The 24,393-nt window shown below is 35.2% G+C and overlaps 1 pseudogene; it reads left to right on the forward strand.

Moving 5' to 3' along the window:
- The window catches only part of LOC102880008, a 28,381-nt pseudogene extending 7,280 nt beyond the window's left edge, over positions 1–21,101 (forward strand).
- The last annotated feature ends 3,292 nt before the right edge of the window (positions 21,102–24,393 follow it).

Genomic DNA, 24,393 nt, shown 5'->3' on the forward strand with positions numbered 1-24,393 from the left:
CAGTTTCATGGGATCTCCTCGAAATTCCATGGGAGTAAAGAGCTCTTGTGGCAATTTTTTTTTAAGGGGAAAAAAGTAAGAAAGAGGCTTCCCATAACTTTATTCTAACAGGGAACTTTCCCCCTTGTGATCAGGTAGCTACAGAAGCTAAGGAAAAGAAGCTCAGAGAAACAAATGTTTCAGATACCAAGCGCCCTCCTTTCTCATGTTTTTAATATTTTTGGAATCATTCCTTTTCCACTACCACAGCCCACGTTCAAGCCTTAATAACTTAGTGTACTGAAAAGCCTCAATGCTTTTATCTATCCTCCCTCAATCTACTGAATTCACAACAGTAAAAAAATCGCCCCAGGCAGGATTTTGGACATCTTACTTACCCTTTGAGTGAGAATTTTACAAGGAGTCCTCAAGGGCCACTAAACCAAATAAAAACTCACACTTTGAAACATGAGGGGCCTTCTCCGAAGACGCAAGATGCTTTACCTGGAGTGTGAGAATTATGAGGCTTTGGGATAAGGACTTTCATATCAGGCAATGGGTACGTCGTCAGTGAATACTAACAAGTATACTAATAATACATTTGAAAAGTCAGAAAAATCACTTTGACTTATTTGGCTCCCTGGTTTTACAGAAAATCTGGGCATGGAGAGCAGGCCATTCATTACCAGTGGAAAATACTACCCAAGTATAAAGTACTCCATGGGCAGGAAACCGGAGCATTGATAACTTAATGCTCCATAAAAGGTTTAATCCGGGCTTGCAGGAGTAGACTTCGATGCCCTTCCCCAACCACCACAACCATTCACATCACACACACTTTACAAGTGGCTGTTTTTCTCCTTGCTTACATTTTTTTTTTTTTTTTTTTTAACAGCTTACTGCCTTCTTAGGGAGATGTTGGGTAAGGGTAGGAGAGGACTGAAGAATTCTGAAGGAAGAACCTTTGGAGCAATGCCACCTGAAGAGCAATTCTAAATGAGATAAAACCCCTCTGCCTATATAATCTAAGTCAGTGGGAAAAAATGATTAGGCTTCTAACTTTACAGAAACATAGATACTGGGAGAACGAGGTGGGGCTCTGTAATTAGAAAGGCTAGAGATAAGCTTAAGTGGAAAGCTCTTTCCACGATGCTTGCTCAGGACGCCTACCTGGGTTGGGAATTCCCCAGGTCAGTTTTTCCCCAGAAGGAGATTCTTGCTGAATGGAAGGGAGTGATGGAACTGATTTTTCTCTGTTTACTATAAGGACTTTAATACTTCGGGCACTTTCTTTTTTAGTATTGTGGTAAAATATACATGTAACATAAAATTTATCATTTTAATCATGTTTCAAGTATACAATTCAGTGGCACTAAATACATTCACAATGCTGTGTAATCATTACAACTATCTATTTCCAGAACTTTTTCATTATCCCAAACAGAAACTCGGAATCTATTAAACAATAACTCCCCATTTTCCCTTTTCCCAGCCCCTGGTAACCTTTATTTTACTGTCTCTACGAATCTGCTTGTTCTAGGTATTTCAGATAAGTGGAATCATATATTTTTCCTTTTGTGTCTGGCTTATTTCACTTAGCATAATGTCCTCCAGGTTTATCCATGTTGTGGCATGTATCAGAATTTTATTCCATTTAAGGGCTGAATGATATTTCATTGTATTTACATACCACATTTTGATTATCTACTCATTTACTGATGAATGTTTGGATCATTTCTACCTTTTGACTATTGTGAATATTGCTGCCATGAACACCAGTGTACAAGTATCTGAGTGAGGTTTTGCTTTCGATTCCTTTGGGTATGTCCCTAGAGGGGGAATTGCTGGATCATATGGTAATTTTGTGTTTAACTTGTGGAAGAACTTTGGGCACTTTTAAAGAGAGTGTAAATCACAGAAGCAAACTCTTTCAGAATCTGTGCTTTTCAAGCCCAAGTGAGAAATGTCTGTTGGATTTGGTGGTGGTGGTGGTGGGGGGGGATCGATTAGTGACTCCAATATGAACAGTTTGGGCGAAGGGTTAGAGGCAGAAGCCAGATGGCAGTAAACTGGCAACTGAATGGAAGGTAAGTTGAGACAGCCATTTGTTCTTGAGAATCTGGACAGTGAAAGGTAAGGTAGTAGCTGGAGGGACAAAGTTGAGGACAGACTTTGTTAACGGGGGAGAATCTTGAGCACGTTTAAGTGCTTAAGTTGAGATAGGAAAGGAAGTGGGGAAGATAATCAACAGAGGGCAGCGGTGGGAGCTGCCCTGGCCTGCACTGAGGATCTACCTCTACATGTATGCTGAGAGAAAGGTGCAACTAAGTTTAATCATTCAAAGATATTTGTTGAGTTTGGCATTTTAGGGGAATACAAAATGAAACGCTACCTGGATTTTACTATGAATGTTGCAGTAGAGGAGCTTGAGCCTTCAAACTAAAAACAGGGGAGAGAATGCTAAATGCCACAAGGGAATGGTGCAGAGAAGGTATTATGAATTTCAGCAGAGGGAGTAAGTGCTTCTAGCTGTAGAAGGGAACGAGCAATAAGCGAAGACTTCACCACAGTGTAAACTATTTGAGATGGGATTTGAGATCTAGGTAGACAGCTAGCAAAGTGGGGCAAGGGTCATGTTTCTCAAACTGTGTTCTGTAGGATACTTAAGGAGTCTGTGAGAAATGGAAGTGGTGGCCAAATTAATTTAGAAAGTACTATATAGAGGAAAATTATATTGTACAACGTGAGGCATTTTAAATACTAAAAAAGTCACTATCAATTATGCCAGGACAACAGGTGCAAATTGAGGCTGTCCCAAGCTGGGATGAGTGGCTACCCTCATTCTATACTATATTCCCCTTTTGGAGATTTAAATAAACATTTGGATTTTAAAAGGTTCTGAGAAGTACTATAGTAAAAATAAATAAATAAGTAAGGAAATAAGTAAGTAAGTAAGTAAGTAAATAAATAAATAAATAAATAAATAAATGACCAACCTTTTAAAATACTGATTAATGCATTTCCCAGATTTATTTGACTATGGGACCCCTACCTTGGTTTTTTTATTCCCCTCTGAGAAGCACACGTTAGCGCCTAAAAAGTGCTTCAAAGGTAGGAAACAGAAAGAAGCGAGAGTCACGGAGGACTTGGTCTGGCATAAAGAGCAGTAGAAGATGATATTAAGAATGTTGGTTGAGCCATATCCTGGAGGCCTTTGAGGGCCAGATTGAGAATTTAGACTTGATTTCTCACAGCAGCAAACAGAATATGTGCCTATAACTTGAAAAGAATTTCAAAGAATCATGACCCTCAGGAAGGTAATACAGTATATTTTTCCTTGCTTTCCTATTTCTGGTCTTTCTTTAATCTCTCAGATTAGGGGAGAAGAAAAACTCTGATTTAGGGACCTTCACGAGGTATTGAAGGCTGAGTTATAAAACTATCTGTAGTCATGTCTTCTTTTCTAACTCTGGTTTCATTTGGGAGGTCTATAGAATAAAGAGATGGAAGAATGCTAGATTTTGAATAGAAAAGTCATCCAGATTGTTTGCTATTGTGGGTGCTAAGATGTGATTTGAATACAAAGAGTTTGCCTGGCTAGAGCAGCAGTGGTAATAAAACAAATATCAGTGATAATCATTACATGGCCACAGTCATACTTTTCTTAAATAGAGGTCACATATCTGCCAACCTGATTTATAAGACAATAGATAAGAAGCAGGAATAGTTAAGAAACAAACTTCTTGAGAGGCTAAAATTTATGCCACAAACTCTACACAAAGAGCCACAGACAAAAAATGACTCCCCTTACTCATTTGCACACACTTCCAGTAAATTTAGTAACCCAGATTTCTAGCACACAATAAATTTAACAGTAAAATAAAAGGGAAGAAAAAATTAACAGTGGTCGATACATTTAAGTGAAAAGGGAACGCGTAATACTATGAAAATTCAGTGAAAGAACTAACACAGTGTAAGGTTCTGAAGGCATTTTAGAGGCAAAAAGTTGACCAAATTTCAACCATACCCTCTGAGGATACTATCTGGTTATATACTAGAATCATACTTGTTTATAAGAGTTATTTTGATTCATTAGAGGATATTAAAGTATGTTCCATTATTCTGTTTGATAGTAAGAGAGAATGTAAGACATTTTGGAAAAATAATCCAAAACGCTTGTGATTTTAAAGGTTTGGTCACTTATAGCTATCTGTTATCTGGCAGAGACATTGCATAAATCCGATACTCTGTTCAGGTGCTATTTCTTTCGAAAGAAGTTCATTGTCAGTTTTTTCCCAACCGCATTTCAATATCAATTATTAATCCTGTAGGTTAAAAGAGGATCGACATGGCAACAAAGAGTTTTGAAAACAGCCTCTTGTGATTTGAAGATTAAACAAATCATTAAATTAAATTACTCCACAATCAAATGTTTATGACTGTTTAAAGCTGGCCAGCTAGTGGCACTCTGTAAAGGAACACCGGCTAAATCATGTCATAAAATATAGCAGCTAAACTCTATCTTATCACCTTAAAAGCCACTTGTGGTTCTTATATAGGATGCTGGCTGTTCAAGTTGGCAGGAGACAATCCTATATGTAAAGAAGCAGCTGTGGGCATTGTATCAGCTGCTCTTCAGGAAACAGAGGGCCAATGGAGTAGTTTATGGGGAGCTCTTTTTTCTCCTATTTGATTTTGGATTGGTTTTGCCTACTTTAAAGACACTTGGCAATTTTTATCTCACCAAAAAGTAGATAAAAAATAAAACTGCCCTTAAGGTAAACATGAGCAGAGTTTAAAAAATTAATGCTATTTAATGCTCAGTTTGCCACTGTTGAAAATAATAAAACATGGTTTGTGACATATGGTCATCGTCCTTAATTTCTGGGTAAACAACAGCATTTCCTTTTCCCATTCCAAATTGAACTAGACAACTGAAAAGTGAATTATACTAGAAAAGTGCATTTCCTCTTGGATAATCAAAACATGCAAACATTTATCAGTCTCTTGTTCATAATTGAATGAGATTTGCTTTTATTCTTTATCAGAAATATAGATAAATTTCTTAAAAACAATAACAACGACGACAACCCTGTCTCTAATGTATTAGCAAACTCTGGGAATTAAAACAAAACAAAACCAAGCTATAAAAGGCAAGCATGTAGGACACTCAAATGTAACTTCAGTAGGAAAAACAAGCAAACAAATAAGACTTGTTGTATGGCTCAGAGGCATGATGACTACCATTCCATGAGAGAGGTTGTGAGGGATACAAAATTTGTCCGATCTATAGGATTTGATTTTTAAAAAGTAACAGAATTTTAGGGTTTGAAAAAAAAATCTCAATGTGTGATCCTGGACCAGAAGCACTGGTATCACTTGGGAGCCTGATAGAATTACAGATTCATGTACCAGGACATCTGAATCAGAATTTATGCAGGTGGAGTGTAGAAATATGTGTTTTATAAAGCTCTCCCAGGTGATTCTAATGCATATTGAAATTTGACATTAGTGCTGAGTGTCACTGACACTATATCGAATATATAGAGGGGCACTGATTTATTTTCCATGGCAATCCATCCTACAGTGGGACAATTTTAATTTTTCTGAGATAAATCTGAGTATGGAGAGGATATTTTTTATGTTCCTTATTTTGTTTACGAGGAGCCGTACAAACAAGCCCAGTCCTTTTTCCTTAGTCAGGGTGTGAAATGAACAGATTCTGCTTGTGAATGCTAGCTCTATCATTAACGCATGTGTGCCTTTGGGCAAGTTATCTGACTTCTCTGAGCTTCAGTTTTCTCATCTGCAAAGGAAGAATAATATTAGTTTCTCCTCTATAGGACTGTGGTGAGGATTGAGATAATGCGTGCACGTAGCTCATAATGAGCACTCAACAGATGATAGTTGCTTATGATTATTATTTTAAAAAATTTAAGACAGCTCCTATGTTCCCTTTAAGTCTGTTTCTTTCCAAGTTCTCTCTACCATCCATATTATAAATGATTTTAGATTCTCTCACCAATCTGATTGCTTTTCTCTAAATATACTTTGGTCTCTATGTTCCTACAAAGCGTAGCTCCTCAAATAGAAGGAGCTCTATATTCCAGACCATACTGACCTCTGTGTTTTTGAACACTACTGTGGCCTTTTAATTTTAAATACTATTTTTCTGTCAATGTATTTTGACAGTCGTTTCATCCTTTGGAGTCATATTGACCTTGCTTTCAACTAAAACACTGAAGTATTTTAAAATAAATATTATTCTTCATCGCGCAAATGGGACAGCTTTGATAAGCAAAAAGAGAACAATAATGCCACCAATACCCGCTACAAAGGGATAGCTATGGTTAAAATTTTGGTATGTACCTTTCTAGACTGTAAAAAAATAATGCTAGGTAGTGAATTTTTTGGAACATAGCCAAGAGCAAGGATTTTGAAATTCTGACTAGCTGTATAACATTTGGAATTCATACAATCTCTCCTAATCCCATTTCTCACTGGTAAAATAGAAATAATAACATCTACTTTATTGGGTGTTGTGAGATTTAAATAATATGCTGTTTGTAAACCATAAAACAAGATTTCAGAAAATAGAGTAAAAATACTCTATTATCATCAAAATAATTACAGGAATTACATGTACATTTTACAAAAAGCAGTATTAGATCTTCTGATTTATCACCTTTTTCCAGTCAATGATATATTGTAAACAACTTATTTCAATAAATTTGTTTTTCTATTTTTTATTTTGATATTACTATAGACTCTCAGAAGTCGCAAAAAATATTACAGAGTGGTCTTCTGTACCCTTCAGTTAGCTTTCTCCAATGGTGCTATCTCACCTAACTACAGTACATTATCATAACCATGAAAGTGACATAAGTATAATATGATTAAGTAGATATAGATCTTATTTGCATTTCACCAGTTTCAATAAATTTATTTTTATAAAATCATTTAAAATTACTGCATGTATATAAAACACAATTTATACACCCATTCTCAGTTTGGGACATATATGGGTGTGTGTGTGTGTGTGTGTGTGTGTGTGTGTGTGTGTGTGTTTGTGTGTGTGTTGCCATTATTAACAATGCTCTGATAGTCTCTTCAATAAATGGTGTTGGTAAAACTGTATATTCACATGCAAAAGAATGAAATTGGACCCCTATCTTACACCACTCACAAAAAATAACTTGAAATGTATTAAAGACTTAAATGTCAGACCCGAAACTATAAAACTCCTAGAAGAAAACATAGGGAAAAAACTCCTTGACATTGTTTTTGGCAATAATATTTTGGATATGACACCAGAAGTACAAGCAACTAAAGCAAAAACCAATAAGTGAGATTACATCAAACTAAAAAGCTTCTTGCACAGCAGAGGAAACAATAAACAAAATGAAAAGGCAACCTACAGAATAAGAGAAAATACTGGCAAACCATCTTTCTGATAAGGGGCTAATTTCTAAATATATAGACTCTTACAACTCAAAAACAACAACAGCAAAACAACTTCATTGACAGATGGACAAAAGATATGAATAAACTTCTCCAAAGAAGATGTACAAATTGCCAATGGGTATTTTGAACATCTATGGAAAGATGGTCAACATCCACAAATCATCAAGGACATGCAAATTAAAACTACAGTGAGATATTACCTCATATCTGCTAGGACATTTATTTTTGAAAAGACAAGAATAAGTGTTGACAAAGATATGGAGAAAAGGAAACCCTTGTGCTCCGTTGGTGGGAATGTAAATGGGCGCAGCCACTATGGAAAACAGTTTAGAGATTCCTCAAAATATTAAAAATACAACTATCGTATGAACCAGCAACCCTACTTCTGGGTATATATCAAAGGAAGTGAAATCAGGATCTTAAAGATATCGGTATCCCCATGGCCACTGCAGCATTATTCACAAAAATATACAAATAGAGAGTACATTTGGCCCACTGTATCCTCAGGTTTCATTCACATCTGCAGATTCAACCAACTTTGGATTGAAAATATGTTTTTTTTAAAAAGATCCCAGAAAGTTCCAAGGAGCAAAACTAGAATTTGCCACATGCCAAGCACTACACCGAATCTACATAAAGTGATGTGTAAGTGTACCCTGCTGTAGCCTATGTACAAATATAGGTTAAATGCAAATGTGACTTCATTGTATATAAGGGACTTGAGCATCTGTGTATTTTAGTAACCCCAGATTTTAGTATATGCAGGTGTAGGGGTGGGTGGGGTTGGGGTGGGGTCCTGGAAACAATCCATACCCCCCATCAGGGTAGATACTGACAGATCACTATAGAATGGTGGCTGCCAGGGGCTGAGGGTTGGGGGAAGTGAGGAGATGTTGGTCAAAGGATACAAACTTCCAGTTACAAGATAAATAAGTTCTGGGGACACTAATGTACAGCGTGGTGACCGTAGTTAACAATACTGCATCACATACTTGAAAGTTGTTAGCGGAGTAGATCGTAAATGTTATCACCACAGAAAAATGGTAATTATGTGAGGTGAATAATGTGCTAACTAACCTTATGGTGGTAATCGTTTCTCTCTCTATATACGTATATATCAAATATCATATTGTATGCTTTAAACTGCTATGTTATATGTCAATAATATTTCAATACCGCTGGAAAAAAATAAATGCTGTGGTTAACATTCTAGTAGCTAAATACTTATGTGCATACATAATTATTTAATTAAGAAAATTCCCAGAAGTATAATTATTTGGATAAAAGGGCTGCATTGTTTTATGATTTCCAATACATATCACCAAACTCTTACAGAAAGACTTACCAATTCACACTTTGGTATATAAGAATGCCTATTTTTTTTAATATCCTTTGTCAGAGTGAGAATTACCATTTTTCCTATCTCTGTTTGGTAGATTAAGGAATCACTGTTTTAATTTATTTGATTAATAATGAGAATAGTTTATTAATTTATATTTCTTCTCTGTATGGTTGTTACTTCAAGCCAGTTCAAGTCTGACTCTTTAAAACACACACACACACACACACAGAGTTCCACGCCTTTCCCATCCTGTATTTGTACACAGTGTTTTTATTTTTATGGGCCAGAATACAGGAACTTACATTTTCCCCTTTGTAATCATCTTGTTAAATTCAGCCACATGTTTCAGCTTTTTGGCTCCTGATTCTCTCATCCCGAGTTTGCTGTCCTTTCTGGTTTGTTTTTAACTGCAGAGCTGATGGTACATTTGTAAAATATCTTTTTATTTTCATTTTTCAAAAACATATTAGCAGGACAGGGCCTGTGGCACTCCCTCAGGAATTGGCCCTGTCTTGACATCAATCCATTAATTAGATGGGTTTACAGGGTTGCGTACTAGTTGGGAGACGGCTGTAAGCACCACCATGGATGGTGGAATCCTGAGCATTCAAATGTTCTCTGTCTTTGGGTTGATCACTGCAACTGTGTGTTGACATCCACTGAAGCAACAGGATTAAAGAGTTTCAATTTTTCCTTTGGCTATACATTTCTAAGAAGTTAGTATCTTAACCTCTTTATGTCTCTCCTCTTTCCTCCTCCAGTATCTTAGCCATAGCAGTCATTCAATGAAAGTGTCTAAAACTGAATATAAAATTTCCTGGCTGCTTTGCACATTGGGACAAATGATTCACCTCCTTTCTCTCCCCCCTCAGGCCTATCAATCCTACATCAAAGTAGCAATATATGCACAAAAAACTTCAATTAAACTCCAACATGAGAAACCTCATGTTATGTATTCTCTAGCTGAAAAAGGAGGAAAATTGTATGAAAAATCCTTATATCCTGTATTTTTTAAAAGAGTAATTTCTTCTTTTGCATAATTTCTGTAAAGATGGATCTATAGTAAGGATTTAGTTTTGAAAGATGAAACTGAGGCACTGACAGTTTGTAGATCATAAAGATTAAATTACCTTCTTTAATGAGAAAAGTATACCAATACACTTTTAAAATATTTTCAAGAAGGCTTTAAACTTAAAAATAATTTTCTGGTTATTCAAAACCATCAGTCTCAAACATTCTAGTTAGTTGAGGTTACCTATGTTCTTTTTTCTCTTGTCTGGCTTCATCGTTTTGAACCATGAGCATTTTGATTATTTAGTTATTTGACAAAGTTTAAAATTCTCATTTCTTGCTTAAGCACTTTACAAACTACCTCAATGAACCTCACAACAAAGAAATGCACAGAACCTTTTTAGAGGTAAATAATTCATATGAACTTTTAATGTGGAGGTCAATTATTTTTAATATACTTATATAATATGTACAGTGATAAAACTAGATTTAAACTTATTAAAATAACAAAACAAAGATAAATTTAGGACTCATATAAAATTGCAAAACAATGTAATTCAGATGGACATTTATATGAATAATGTGATAGGTAGTCTTCTTTGAACTCTGGGTTCGCTATAGGAAAGATTTACATTAACTTGACTTGTTTGATTTTGAGCACTACGAACCATGGTTTGAATCATTACCAATATTATTAGTTTTCCTCTTAATCAATGATCTTGTTTTCAACATTGACCCAATCATTGAATATCGTACTCCCAAAACAATACTAAAAAGTTTTAAAAAGTTGTTAACATACACAAATCTTTCACTGTGTGTTTGCTATTATTCTTACTGCTGATACCATACATACTAAGATGGTATGTACAAACCAGGGCCCACAGTATATCCACTCCCAGGCTGACTGTGTTCCTAGCTGCTGTGGGTGGGTTCTTTGAGTCTAGTTTCCCTTTTGTTTAATATACCATGTGATGGCTGGGTTTCCCCGCCATTTTCCTACTTAAATGACTCTGAACTTCTAGTTTGTGCTACTTGCCTAGAGGCCTTTTGGCTTTTTATGTGGTGAGAATGAGATTATAAACATGAATAGACATGGGCACTAATATTATCTGTTGGTAGTTACAGGAAATTTATCCAGACGATGTCAACAAATGTTAATATTATATTTAAAAATTTTTTGTTGAAGTGAAAATTCCAAATGAAAGATTTCTAAGACTACTTTATAGGGGTTGTTACAAATATGTGTGACCATCATCACAATCAATTTTAAGACATTTTAATCACCTCAAAAAGAAATCCTGTACCCTTTAGCTATCACCACTCTATATCTCCATCTTCTCCTTGCCTCCCACACCAGTCCCAATCAAACACTAATTTATTTTGTCTCTATAGATTTCTCTATTCTAGACTTTAATGTGAACAGAATCATACAACATGTGGTTTTTTGTGACTAGCTTTTTAAAACAGTATAAAGTTTTCACGATTTGGCTATGATGTAGCTTGTATCGGTACTTCATTTCCCTTTATAGCTGAGTCATATTCTTTGCACGAATATTCCACATTTTGTTTATTTGTTCATCAGTTGGTGGACATTTGGGTTGTCTCCATCTTTCAGAGATCATGAAAAATATTGTTGTGAATATTCAAGTACAAGTTTTTGTATGTACATATGTTTTCATTTGTCTTAGGTAGACACCTAGGAGTAAAATTACTGGGTCAAATGGGAACTCTATGTTTACTTCTTTGAGGACGTGCCATACTATTTTCCAAAGTATTGCACTATTTTACATTACCACCAGCAGTGTAGAGGGCTCCAATTTCTCCATGTCCTTATCAACATTTGTTATTACCTGACTTTATTTTAATCATCCTAGTGGATGTGAAGGAAAATCTCATTGCGGTTCTAAGCCTCTTTTAAACTGTTTAGTACTAATTTTGTTTGCCTATTTTTGTTTCATTATTTCTTGTTTTTTTTTTTTTAAATGGAAATCATTCTTTTGTGTTTTATTTGAACATTCTAAATTCACTTATTTTAAAGTCTTCATCAGACTATTTCATAAATTATTTTAATCTGGATTAAATTCATGCTCTCATTATTTAGTCTTTTCTTAGTGTTATATTTCCTCAATGTGTAGGCTCATTTTCAGTTGGAAATATCTGATTAAGACTCTCCTCACACTGTGCTCACATCTCCCTACCTAACACTTTGGTGGTGGCTTCAGCTGGTTTACCATATACCTCTATCCAGCACCAGAATTTATAATGGTATTTTGAGGACTCATCTGAATACTGGGGATATTGCAGATCCAGTTTGTGAGCCAGCAGGAGGCGTTATCAAAAAGCTGTATTTGGTCTGTAGACTTTCATCTTGTTAAAGGCAGTGCCCTAGTTATTGGTCAGTAATAGTTTTTTCCAGTTTTCTTTTACAGGTCACAGGTCACATGGTCAAAGGAGCCGACAATATGGAGGATTGAGAATTGAGTTGGAAGTGGGGAGACAGTCTAACTCACTCTTAACTTTAAATACTGAAATTGTTATGTATCCATCACTTACAACTCTGTTCAAAGCTTTATGTTTCTTTTGCAGATTTTTGATCTACAAATATGTTTATTAATATTTGTTTATTAATATTTTATTTTTGTACCCAATTATCTTTTTAAATTTTTCTATTTTATATTTCCTTTTAATATGGTTGGAGAAAAGGGGGTGTATTAAAGAGTGGACTCCCTGCATCATCTTAAATAGAAGTCTCGCTTTATTTAGGAAGGAAAGCTGAAGGCTGGGGTAATCTTGCAGAAGCTAGAGAGTTAACAGTTCTCCATGTGCGAAGGAGAGTGGATATTTTGTTTTTGCCTTCCCAGCATTCTTTCTTATATTAGGTAACCCCAGGTTTCTTTTGGGAACCTACCCTCCTTTCTGAAATCCATCAATATGATTTGCGGTTTGGTTCACCCAACCCCCATAGCACCAGTATGTGATTCAAGGCCTAGCCTCAGTAATTGGTTCAGGGATGAGCAAATAATACGAATTCTCCAGTGAGCTCTTTTTTGTTATTTTTCTGTCAGAAAGAGATCTACTTTCCTTTTCATATCTCTGGTTCCCAGAATCCTTACCTGTAAAACAGGGATTAATAATATGTGTTTTATAGAGAATCAGGAGCTAGGAGTAAATGAGATAATACATTTAGCACAGAGCTTGACACATGTTGGCTATGATCACCATCATCGTTATTAAGATTTCATGTGATGTTTACAGGTGGGAGAAGTCACCCTGGGTTGGTTTGGTCTTGGAGGGATTCGTACAGAAGGTGGATCTTAATTTTAAGTGGATCTTAAAGGATAAGTAGTGTTTGATGGAGACGGACACAGAAAAAGCATTATTCAGAGGTGTGGCAATATGGCAGTGGGCTACAAGGGATTGTGAGGAGGAAGGTCAGGTGAAAGTTGAGGGTGTGTGTGGCAGTGGAGCACATGTTCGGACCTGAACTAAAGAGTTGAGACTTTGTTTTGCAGGAACCCAGGAAATTTTTTGGATTGGAAAATTATATGATGGACGTGGTATAGCTTATAATAAAATAACTAACTCTTCTATAGGCAGAGAAGTAAGCAATCATGTTCTCCTTCATTGTAACCTCTTGATGACTTAAACCTCAAACACAAAGCCAAAATATCCAAAGGATATGGTCTAGAAGTATGAAGAAAGTGAAATAGGAAAATAATTTTCTCTTCCCTCTCTGGACCCAGCCCGTGTTTCAGTTTTTTTGTGTATTAACTAAGTCAGCTTTCCTTTATTTCTAGGCATTGTACCCTGAATGTATGTGTGCGCACATTACATTTTTCATAAATTTGTGATTTGTACAAAATTACACAGCATTTTTACTGATTTATGTGTTCACATCCGTTTTACTATTCTTTCCTTAAATAAATAGATCACTGTAGGGACTCCAGCAAGATGTGGGAAAACCAAGCTTAGCCTGAAATATCTGAAGACATGGCATCAAATGGCTACACTGGAGCAGTGATTGTTACCTTTCAAGAAGAAACGTGTTCCACACTTTGCCATGGTTGTCATTACTCCGTGTTATTCTCCAACCCTGAGCCTGTGTGTCAATGCTGTTTATCATCACACTAGTGCTATTGTTTTGCCTCTGCTCAGTTCCATACATTGATTTTCATTCCCTACTTGGCCTCTGTGGGCATTTTAGCTTGTGACTCATGGATACAACTGATTTTGATTTTTCCTGTCTGAAGTTGAATTTTTATAGGTATTTCTTCTAAAGATTCTAAGACAAGCTAAAAAGCAGCATTAATTGCCCTAAATACTGAATAGCTGAGGTCAGGCCAACTCTTGGTTATAATTCATGTATACCACCTTTCTTGGCCTGGCTAATTTTGTGCATACTTTGAAAGACGGGATCTGCCAGGAGTTGCTTTCTACCTGATGGCAGGCCAACAGATGCTGTGAAATCATGCCAACATGTGCCAAGTTGTCACTTCTTCATTCATGTCTATCGGGGAGTTCACTGTATGTCTCCTGTCTACTGTTATGCCATATTTAATTGCTCAGATAAAGGTTCATGCTCAGATGAACAAATTCTTAGAAAAACACTATTTTTACCCAATTCTCTAAACCACATATGAGTGACAAATATTTCCATAGGATTAATGAATAGGTGTTTCAGTCTCCTCCACCCTTATTAAATACTAGCCTTTTCTTTCATAGTTGGAACTCTGTTGAATTTGTGGATGAGAAACATTTTCCATATGTAATGAATCCAAGGACTTTTTAACCTATTAGATTTTGTTGCATATGTTGGTCACTCTTTTAAATCTAACCAAGAATCAAATAACACTAGAATCTGGTACTCCATCATGTAGAATATTTTCATATTTTTGAGTAATTTACATAAATAATATTTCTTGATAAGATCAAGAATTGACCAAGGGAATCATGTAGCTTTAGCTATCCTTGTTTTTATCATTTGCCAAAAAATTTTCTTAGCTTCATAGAAACCACATAGAAACCAAATGACTTGGTTTTCTTTCCACTTCTCTAGGCAACAAACCAATTTTTCAGTTTCCATGGACACCCAATTGAACAACAGTAGTTAGATCTGTTAAAACTGCTATCTGACTTGGAGTCTGATGGTGATCTACCAATCAGTGTTGGGATGGCAATTCAGGCTTGATCTCTAAGGGACTGATGTGTATGAGATTGCATGTGAACACGTGAAACAGTGTTAAGTTGCTGCCCCTAACCAGTTTCTTAATTTGTGGAGGTTTACAAATTATTAAGGATCTTGTCTTGATATCTGGATAGTTAGAAAGCTCCAAAATAAAGCAGTGGGAATGGTAATAAAACATGTGTGGTTGAAATAGATTTACTTTCCACTTAGTTAAGAAAAAGGCATCACATACTGATGGCTATGCTAACTCAGTCGAGAAATAATACATACTTGGAAATTCTTGTGGAAAGCTCAAACTATACTTGAAATGAGAGAAGTCATAGATTGACATTTTAGTATATATGAAGGATAGCTTTGAATCTAGGCAGTAACCATTCAGGCTCAGAAGAAACATAAGAAAAGCCTGAATAGAATTGTCTTGTATCATGTACTAATTCTCTGGGGTCTACTCCCTTCTAGTCTAGAATAAATGAATGATTACATGAAAAACTTAATCTGGTTTCCAGGATTTGAATATGTTGATTTTTTGCTCTTGCTTGATGGGTAAATCTCCATTTCCCAGTTGCTCTAAAATTAACAAATTAAAAAGTAGATCTTGCAGACCATTAATCAGTGTTGTCAATATTGAAAAAGAAAGGCACTGAAAAATACTGAAAATGATACTTTAATTTGCATTAGAGTAGGAGGCTAGACACAATTCTGACATAAATATACTAGACCACTGTAGACATTCATTTCTTTGTTAAGTCTCTATTTCCTTATCCACAAAGGAAGGAAGTGGTTGCTAATATTCCTTCTAGTACTAATGTTCTACTACTAAATAAAAAATCAATTTTAATTCCACATACAATAGAGGCCATGTCATTACTTGACAGATCCAGCTCTTCCCAAGAATAAAACCTTCAAGTTCACAGCCACAGGAAATTGAATGAAAGAACTGATCTTGTACTTTCTCAAAAGGATTCTAATTGCTTCTATTTCTCTTTGTACTATAGGTTTCTATGAATACTGTAGAAAATGGGTTGCTGTGTACAAGGAGTGGCTATTTCTCAGAGAGCTTTATTGATGGATTGCTTCTAGTAATTTGAGATAGACAATAGGAAAGGAATTTTTAAAAAAACTTCTTTTTAAAAGAAGAGATGGTAATAGATGGTAGTTAGTTATTGAAAATCAGCCAAGGTTTTGTGGATGTATAATGAACTGATGATTTGAGGTGATATATTTTGTTATTAGTAAATCAGAAACAGGAGAAAGATTTAGGAGAAATGTAATGGAGATACCATAGTTCCTTGACAGCTTCTTTATTGTGTGCTAAGTTTTCCATCTCACTAAAGTAACCAGGGTAAATAAGAAGGAAAAGGCTTTCCAGGTAGAAGTAACATCATGGTCAAAGATTAAAAGCTATAAGACATCATGGTATGTGGAAGCACAGCAAGGAATTTGTTTAACCCTCTTGAACTACAAAGTGTGGAAGGAGGCTAGATCATTCAGAGTTCAGCTGTAGGTAACAGAAACCACTTTAACAATTTTAAGAGAACTGGGGAACAAAATTGTGGAGAAACATGGAACAGAAACCAAATGAAGAGAGAGTTGCTCATAAAGTTCAAATATATATAATGTCAGAGATGAGGAGTGTCCAGTGGCTTTGACTATGAGGAGATCTTTGATGTCCTTAGCAAAAACAGGCCATGGTGTGAACTGGATTAATTAAACTATGAATAAGAAAAAAAGAAATAGGAAGCAAAGTAATCATTTTGTTTTATTTTTTTTTCTGGGAGCTTGGCTCTGAAGGAAGGAAAGGAAGGAAAGAAAGGAAAACTTTATCTGAAGAACACAAAATGGAGGGATACTTGATCCTAAGCTATAAGAATCTTAAACAAGTTTTGATGCAGAAAGAAAAAAGTCAATGATTAGTTAAGAATTGAAGATACAGGGAAGAGACAAATATTAGATACTAGATGCCTACAGATTTGGAGGAGAAAGATTCAGAGTCTAGGGGACAGTGCTGGCTTTAAATAAGAGGAAGGTATGTGTTTCTCTTACACGAGGCAAAGGAGCTAAAGCGAGGGTGAAGAAAGAGATTTGTTTGTAAATTAAAGGGAGTAGAAATCACACCTAATAGATAATTTTCTTGATGATATAAGAAGCAGATCATCTCCTGAGAGGGGGAGAATGTGTTGGGGATGAAACAGGGTGGGGTAAGAGATTTGGGGAAAAAATGGGTTTGGGGAAATAAGCCAAAAGTGATCAAAGACAGAATCGCTAAGCAAAACTGACCTCGAAGAAGTGGGGAGATTTCTGAGGAAAGCCATAAAGTAATATCATATTTGTTATGACCTTGGAATCTTTGGTCTTTTTGAAAGTAGTGGTGGCTACTTAAAATATATTTGTTTTGGAGCCATCCACTTGATGATCAGGTAAGTTTGGAATTCTCAAAATCATCATCATCATTATCATCTATTAATAAGATTAATATTTTATTTCTACTGCAACTTTGAGTGTTTTTTAATAGGAATAAGAAGTGACAAAAGTGTATCATTGAAGAAAAAATTTTCCAAGAATTTACATTTCAAAGTACTCTTCTGCGACTGAAAGTCATCACTTTATGTTAAGTCTGATTGAAAATTTAAGAAATCTACCCAAGAGATTGAATAAGGACATAAAAAGATGCTCAATATTATTAATCATCAGGGATATGCAAAATAAAACCATAATGAGATACCACTATATACACATATATTAGAATATCTAAAATTAAAAAGAACATACCAGGTGTTGGCAAAGATGTGGAGCAACTGGAATTTTCATGAACTGCTGGTGGGAATGAAAATGGTTCAACCACTTTGGAAAAGTTTTTCTGTTTCTCAGAAATACACACACACCATATGACCAAGACGTTCCATACTCAGATGCTGTAAACATTTGTGTATAAGTCTTTGTAAGACTACTCAAGAGAAAAAAATGGCTATACAAAGATATATACAATCTTCATACCTGTTTTATTTGTAATAATCAAAAAATGAAAATGACAAAACTATTCATCTACAAGTGAATGGATAAATAAATGTGGTATATCCTTACAATGGAATACTATTCGGCAATAAAAGAAAATAACTTCTGATCGCTCAGCAACATAAATGAATCTCCAAATAATTATGATGAAAGAAGTCTGACAAAAGAAAGTTCATAGTGTATTATTCCATTTATAAAATAGTTTAGAAAAATCCAAACTAAATTATAGTGACAGAAAACTGATCAGAATTGCCTGGAGATGAGGGTGGCAATGGGGAAAGGCAGGAGACGGAGATTACAAAAGAGCACCAGGAAACTCTTTCGGGTGATGCATATGTTTATTATATTGATTGTGATGATGGTTTCATAGCTACATTCATTGGTCACAACTTAGCAAATTGTCCATTTTACATATATGCAGTTTATTACACTTTAATAAATCTGTTATAAAAAAACCACATATGTTCAAAAATTAAAGAATGATTTAAGTTTTAATAGTAAATTCTTTGAACATTGTCTTTTAAAAATCATGTTTCTGAAGAACATTTAATATCACTGGAAAATGCTCATAATATTCAGAGACAAATGCAGTTCTGTTTTATAAAGGTTCATTAATATGATGTTGTATTAAATAAAAAAATAGAATACAGAAGTGCATACATAATTTAACATGATCCCCATTGTGGTAACTCTCTTGTCTTTCAAAACTGGAAGGAAATACCTTAAAATGTCAATTTAACACTGTTGTTTCTGTGAGGTGACTGATATATGATTTTTATTTTCCTTCTTATGCTTTTTTGGAGCTTTCCTAAAGTTGAGCTTTCTTTACTTTCACAAGCAGACAAAAACCCATAAATACTCTTTCAGAAGATTCCTTCCCTTACAGGGAACTGAATGGTGCAAATATTTTTAGAAGCTATATCAATCTAATTGAAGCACATAGCATCTTTTCCTGTTTGTGCTCGGGAACATGCTACCAAGTTCTAGGGGATTTCAGTGTGGAATAGTGGATTTGTTGCAAAGAAACACTGTTAAACCAACTCCAGCCTACAAGTAGCTTGTGATGTACACGCCTAGAAATGCCTATTTATAAATACATTTTATGTAGCATCAGGGGTTTGTTTACTTTTGTCACTTTGCCACTAGCAGTCCCTTGATCAAACAAGGTCAAAGACAAGGAGAATAAATTCCCTGGGCCACTCCCAGCACAGATTTGTCAGGAAATGTTCACCCAGGGTGTCTTGATGAGAAAAGGAGAGCAGTTGTCTGTGGGCGTTCCTATGAAAGTAGATAATTTCTCAGTCTTTTGTCTAATCAATGGTGAGCTTTATGCACCTTTTACTTCTTTCCTCCTTGAGTCAAAAAGAAAGCCAGGGAAGATCTAGGCCTGAGGGGTGAGAGCAAAGGAGAACGGCTTGTTAAAGTGGAGGTCAAAAACATGGAGGAATTGGAGAGCTCTCACGGACAAGGGTGTGCTTTTATTACTGTCCCCCAAAATATGAGTGACTTATGTGTCGTGAGACTTCCATTTTGCTTTTCTGCTTGTGTGGAGAAAGGCTATGACTAGATGCTGTCTGCAGCAAGGTGTGATTTGGCAAGGGGGGCGCAGAGCTGGGGCCTGAGGGAAAAATGTTGATGAGAGCCAGGACAGCCCTCACACCCCGCTTTGCAAGGATGTTGGGATTGTACCTTGCAGCCTGATCTAGTCCTGTCCAGTAATATGGGAACAAAATAAAATGGAGCTCGAAGAGGGCTGGAGACACAGATGACCTGGGGTCGGCTTAGAGGTGTGAATAGAGTAGTACTCCCTTATCCACAGTTTCACTTTCTATGGTTTCAGTTTCCTTCAGTCGACTGTAGTCTGAAAATATTAAATAGAAAATTCCAGAAATAAACAATTCATGTTTTAAATTGCATGTCATTTGGAATATAGTGATGAAATCTCATGCCATCCTGCTCAGTCCCACCTGGAACATGAATCATCCCTTCGTCCAGAGTTTCCATACTGTATAAGTTCTGAGCCCGTTAGTTACTTGGTAGCCATTTTTGTTTTCACACAGATCGTTGTGGAATTTCAGTGCTCATGTTCAAGTAATTCTCATTTTACTTAATAATACCCCAAAGCGCAAAAGTAGTTATGCTGGCAATTCGGATATGCCAAAGAGAAGTTGGAAAGTTCTTTCCTTTCAATGAAAAGGTGAGTACAGTTCAAGAAGATATTTTGAGAGAAAGAGGAAAAGAGAGGAGAGAGGAAGAAGAGGGAGAGAGGGAAGGAGGGAGGGAGAGAGAAAGAGAGAGAGAGTGAGCATTCACATAACTTTTATTATGGTATATTGTTATAATAATTCTATTTTATCATTATTGTTGTTAACCTTTTATTGTGTCCAATTTATAAATTAAACTTCATTATAGCTAGATGTGCATAGGGAAAAACAGTATATGTAGAGTTCAGTACTATCCTTAGATTCAGGCATCCACTGGGAGTCTTAGAATTTATCCCTCATGGACAAGAGGAGACTACTGTAATAGCTCTTCAAGTCAAAAAAAAAAAAAAAAAAAAGGCCTCCAATAAAAACTACATTGCAAAAAAATGGGGAAAAAAACTTAATATAAAGAGTAAAAAAGATGAAGAGGCAGAGCCTGAAGAATTTGATTTGTGGTGGAAAAAGCACAAGACCAACACTCACAAAGTCAATGGAAAGGTGGAATATTTCCTGAAATGACAGGTTATACAGAGTGACATATTGAAAATGTGAAGAAAACTTAGATTGTCCAGAGTTTATTAAAACATTCTTAGTTCTCAAAGGGCTGGTAAAGGAAGACAGTACAAAAAGAAAATCTATCTGACAATGAATCTAATGATAGCAAATTAAAGAAGAGATGCTGCTGACAAACTAAAAGGCTTTGCCATGGGTCTTGATCCTGAACAAATAATTGATGCTACAGACAGCAGTGGAGAACTAATGCTTCTCATGAAATGGAAAGATTCAAATGAGGTAGACTTGGTGCTGGCAAAAGCAGCAAATATAAAGTGTTCTCAAATTGTAATTGCTTTTTTGTGAAGAGAGACTAATTTGGCATTCTTGTCCAGAAAATAAAGTTCAATAATGGTTTACATTGCTATAGACAGATATAGATAGATCAGATTAAATATGCATAAAATCTGGTTCTTGGTTTATCAGTGTAAAGAAATAACTACATTCTAATGAAAATCAAGTGTGATATAGTCGTTTTAAAGCAGTATTGGGGGAGTTTTTGTTTTATTTTGTTTTTGCATCTATAGCATGGGTTCCTTTGAAAAACAAAGAAAAAGCTTTCTTAGTTTCTTCCTTTACCAGAAAAAAAAAATTGATATCATGGTATATTATTTCCTCTGTATTATCAAGAACAGCTTTCCTAATGTAAGGAAAAATCTTCAGAGACATCACTCAATCGGAATGTATGTTTAGCTCAATATATGCCTAAGGACCATTCTGTTTTGTGTGTGTGTGTGTGTGTGTGTGTGTGTGCGCGTGTATATAAAATATATATATAAGTAAATGGTTTCCTTCCTTCCTTCATCCATAAAATATATAAGTAAATGGTTTCCTTCCTTCCTTCATCCCTCACTCTTTTCCTTCCTTCCTTTCTCCTCCCTCCCTTTCCTAATATTCTCAACAAAACAAAACCAACCATGCCATTTCACAATCATGGATAAGCCCATATTTCTGGGATATCATCATTGTGAGCAACCTAAGAAATAAGTCAGTTCAAGTTAAACTGCAAATTTTTCTGAAGCCTTAATCTTTCAAATGAAATAGATAGTTCTGTTAATTAACTGGACAATTTAAATATAGTATAAACAAACTAAACTGGATAATTCAAAAGCAGCCATATCAGAATCCATATCTACATCTACAGTCATATGAATACAAATTTATTTGCAAAAACCTTGGTAGGAAAAATTTATCACTACCAACAACCTACTCACCCAGATGAGAATACTAGACAAATCCTGGTGTGTTGTAATTAGCCGAGCAAAACTTAGTTAAATGGACATTTGAAAGTTCTTTCTAGTCAAACTTTCCTTTATAAAAAGTTGAAATCCCTGTGCTATATTGACTAAAAGGTCAATGTCTTGGACTTTGCTCATGGAGACCTAGTCAGGTGGTTAGAGATGTTGACAGTTTAGGAACCAGCTGGAATAAATGGGTGAACAAAGTATTATAATTTAAACTATTGATCTGCATGGTTTTTCTTTACTCCCAACTCATTCCTTACATATAGGCTCAATTTTTTTTTAAAATTAAAATTATTAGGGTGACATTGGTTAATAAAATTATATAGGCTTCAAGTGTACAATTCAATAATATATATATATTGCATCGTGTGTTCACCATCCAAAGTCTAATTTCCTTCTGTCACCATATATTTGATCCCCTTTACCCTTATCTACCTTTCCCTCTGGTAACCACTTAATTGTTGTCTGTTGTCTATGAGTTTTCATTTGTTGCTTTCAGTTTTATATCCCACATATAAGTGAAATCATATGGTTCCCAACATTTTCTGACTTACTTCGCTTAACATGATTATCTCAAGATACATCCTTGTTGTTTACATTCCATTTTATATATGTAAGACATCTTCTTTATCCAATCATCTATCAAAGGGCCCTTCGGTTGTTTTCATATCTTGGCCACCATGAATAACTCTGCTATGAACATCGGGGTGCATATATCTTTATGGATAAATGTTTTCAAATTTTGGGGGTAGATACCCAGAAAAGAGATTGCTGGGTCATATAATTTTTTCTTAATTTTTGGAGGAACCTCCATACTGTTTCCATAGCAGCTGTACAAATTTACATTCCCATCAGCAGTGTATGAAGGTTCCTTTTCCCCCACCACCTCTCCAATACTTGTTAGTACTTGTCTTGTTGATAACAGGCTCAACCTTTTCAATATTTGGGTTACTGGTTTACCAGAAGCCTAAACGTTATATATTATTTACTTTATTGTGAATACTGGTAAGCAGTGATCAATAAATACTTTTATATTAAAAAAAATAGATATGCAAACTTCCACTTTTGAAAATCGCTAATAGCTTAAAACATTTTAGCTTTTAATTTCTTCCTTTGTTAATTATTTTAGTTATAAGCAAATGCTTAAAAACATGTTTCTTCAAATGTCCTTGGGATTCATTGCTATGTGAACAATTTCACCCTTTATCAGTTTGCAAATTTATCTTTTTATCTTCAGATACTTAATTGTTCTGTGCCTACTCCTCCTGCCCCCACTCTCTGCTTCCCTCAGATTTACCTGGAATTTTGAGGAGGACCTCTGGTCACTTCATTATAACTCTTTGGCCTTTACATCTCCTCATAAGGATCATCAGGCCATAAAGGCTACTATCATTGGGTAAAAACTGTGGGAAACCAGTCCCTACTGCCTGGCTAGGGTCAGGGGCGGTGAGTGGAACAGGGAGTAAGGAGAGTCCTCTAGCTAGGAACAACATTTTAGGCATCAGGGGCAAGAATTATATATGCTTTCTTCCTTAGAAACATTGTCATATACGTGGATTAAGTTCTAGAATGCTATGATGATGGTGTTTAGTACATTCATGGTTAAATAAGATATAGTGGCACACCTGTGTTTTAAGATTCTTTGAAAACTGGTATACATGTGTATATATAATGTTATATATCTATTATTTATCTACTTATATTTTATATTTCTATATAAAATTTTTGTTGAACTAATCATTTATTTAACCTGACCTTTGATTAAGAAGAACATATTCCTCAATTATGCTTGATAACAGAATTTGTCACATTTCAACTTGAATGAAATGATGTAAGGGAGTTATATGCTCATAAATGTTTTTTTTTTTTTTTAAATCATGTCATCATAGTAAAAGATCTGGTCATTGATCACAATCTTCTTTTTCAAGTTGTCTCTAACATTAAGTTGAACAATAACTAACTCATAGTTCCCTCTACCACTATTACAGAATCATTAAATTTTGTATGGGCAGTGGTTGTTTCATAAACAATTTCAGTCCTTTCAGTATTAAAAAAATGTTTTTGTATCCCGGGTGAATTTCACACATTTGTGAATAAATAATTAGTGAAATTCTGAATGTGCTATTGATTAAAATATGTTTTTAAGACACTCGAGAATTTAAAGAATAATCTTGGTATAAATCAGCATTCAAAAATGAGATACACACAATTGAGGAAGAGATCTTTATAAAGTCTGCATTAAAAGTATTTAGAAACCCTGAAATAAAATCTTTGCAATTTAGGTCTTGGGAATGAATTTTTAGAATATATTTTAAATGCCATTTTCAACATTTAAACCTTAAGATTTATTTCCAGCAAAACTTTATTAAGGTATGCTTATCAATAGATTATTGTTCTTTT

The sequence above is a fragment of the Pteropus alecto genome, unplaced genomic scaffold, assembly GCF_000325575.1.
Source record: "Pteropus alecto unplaced genomic scaffold, ASM32557v1 scaffold21, whole genome shotgun sequence".
Lineage (NCBI taxonomy): Eukaryota > Metazoa > Chordata > Mammalia > Chiroptera > Pteropodidae > Pteropus > Pteropus alecto.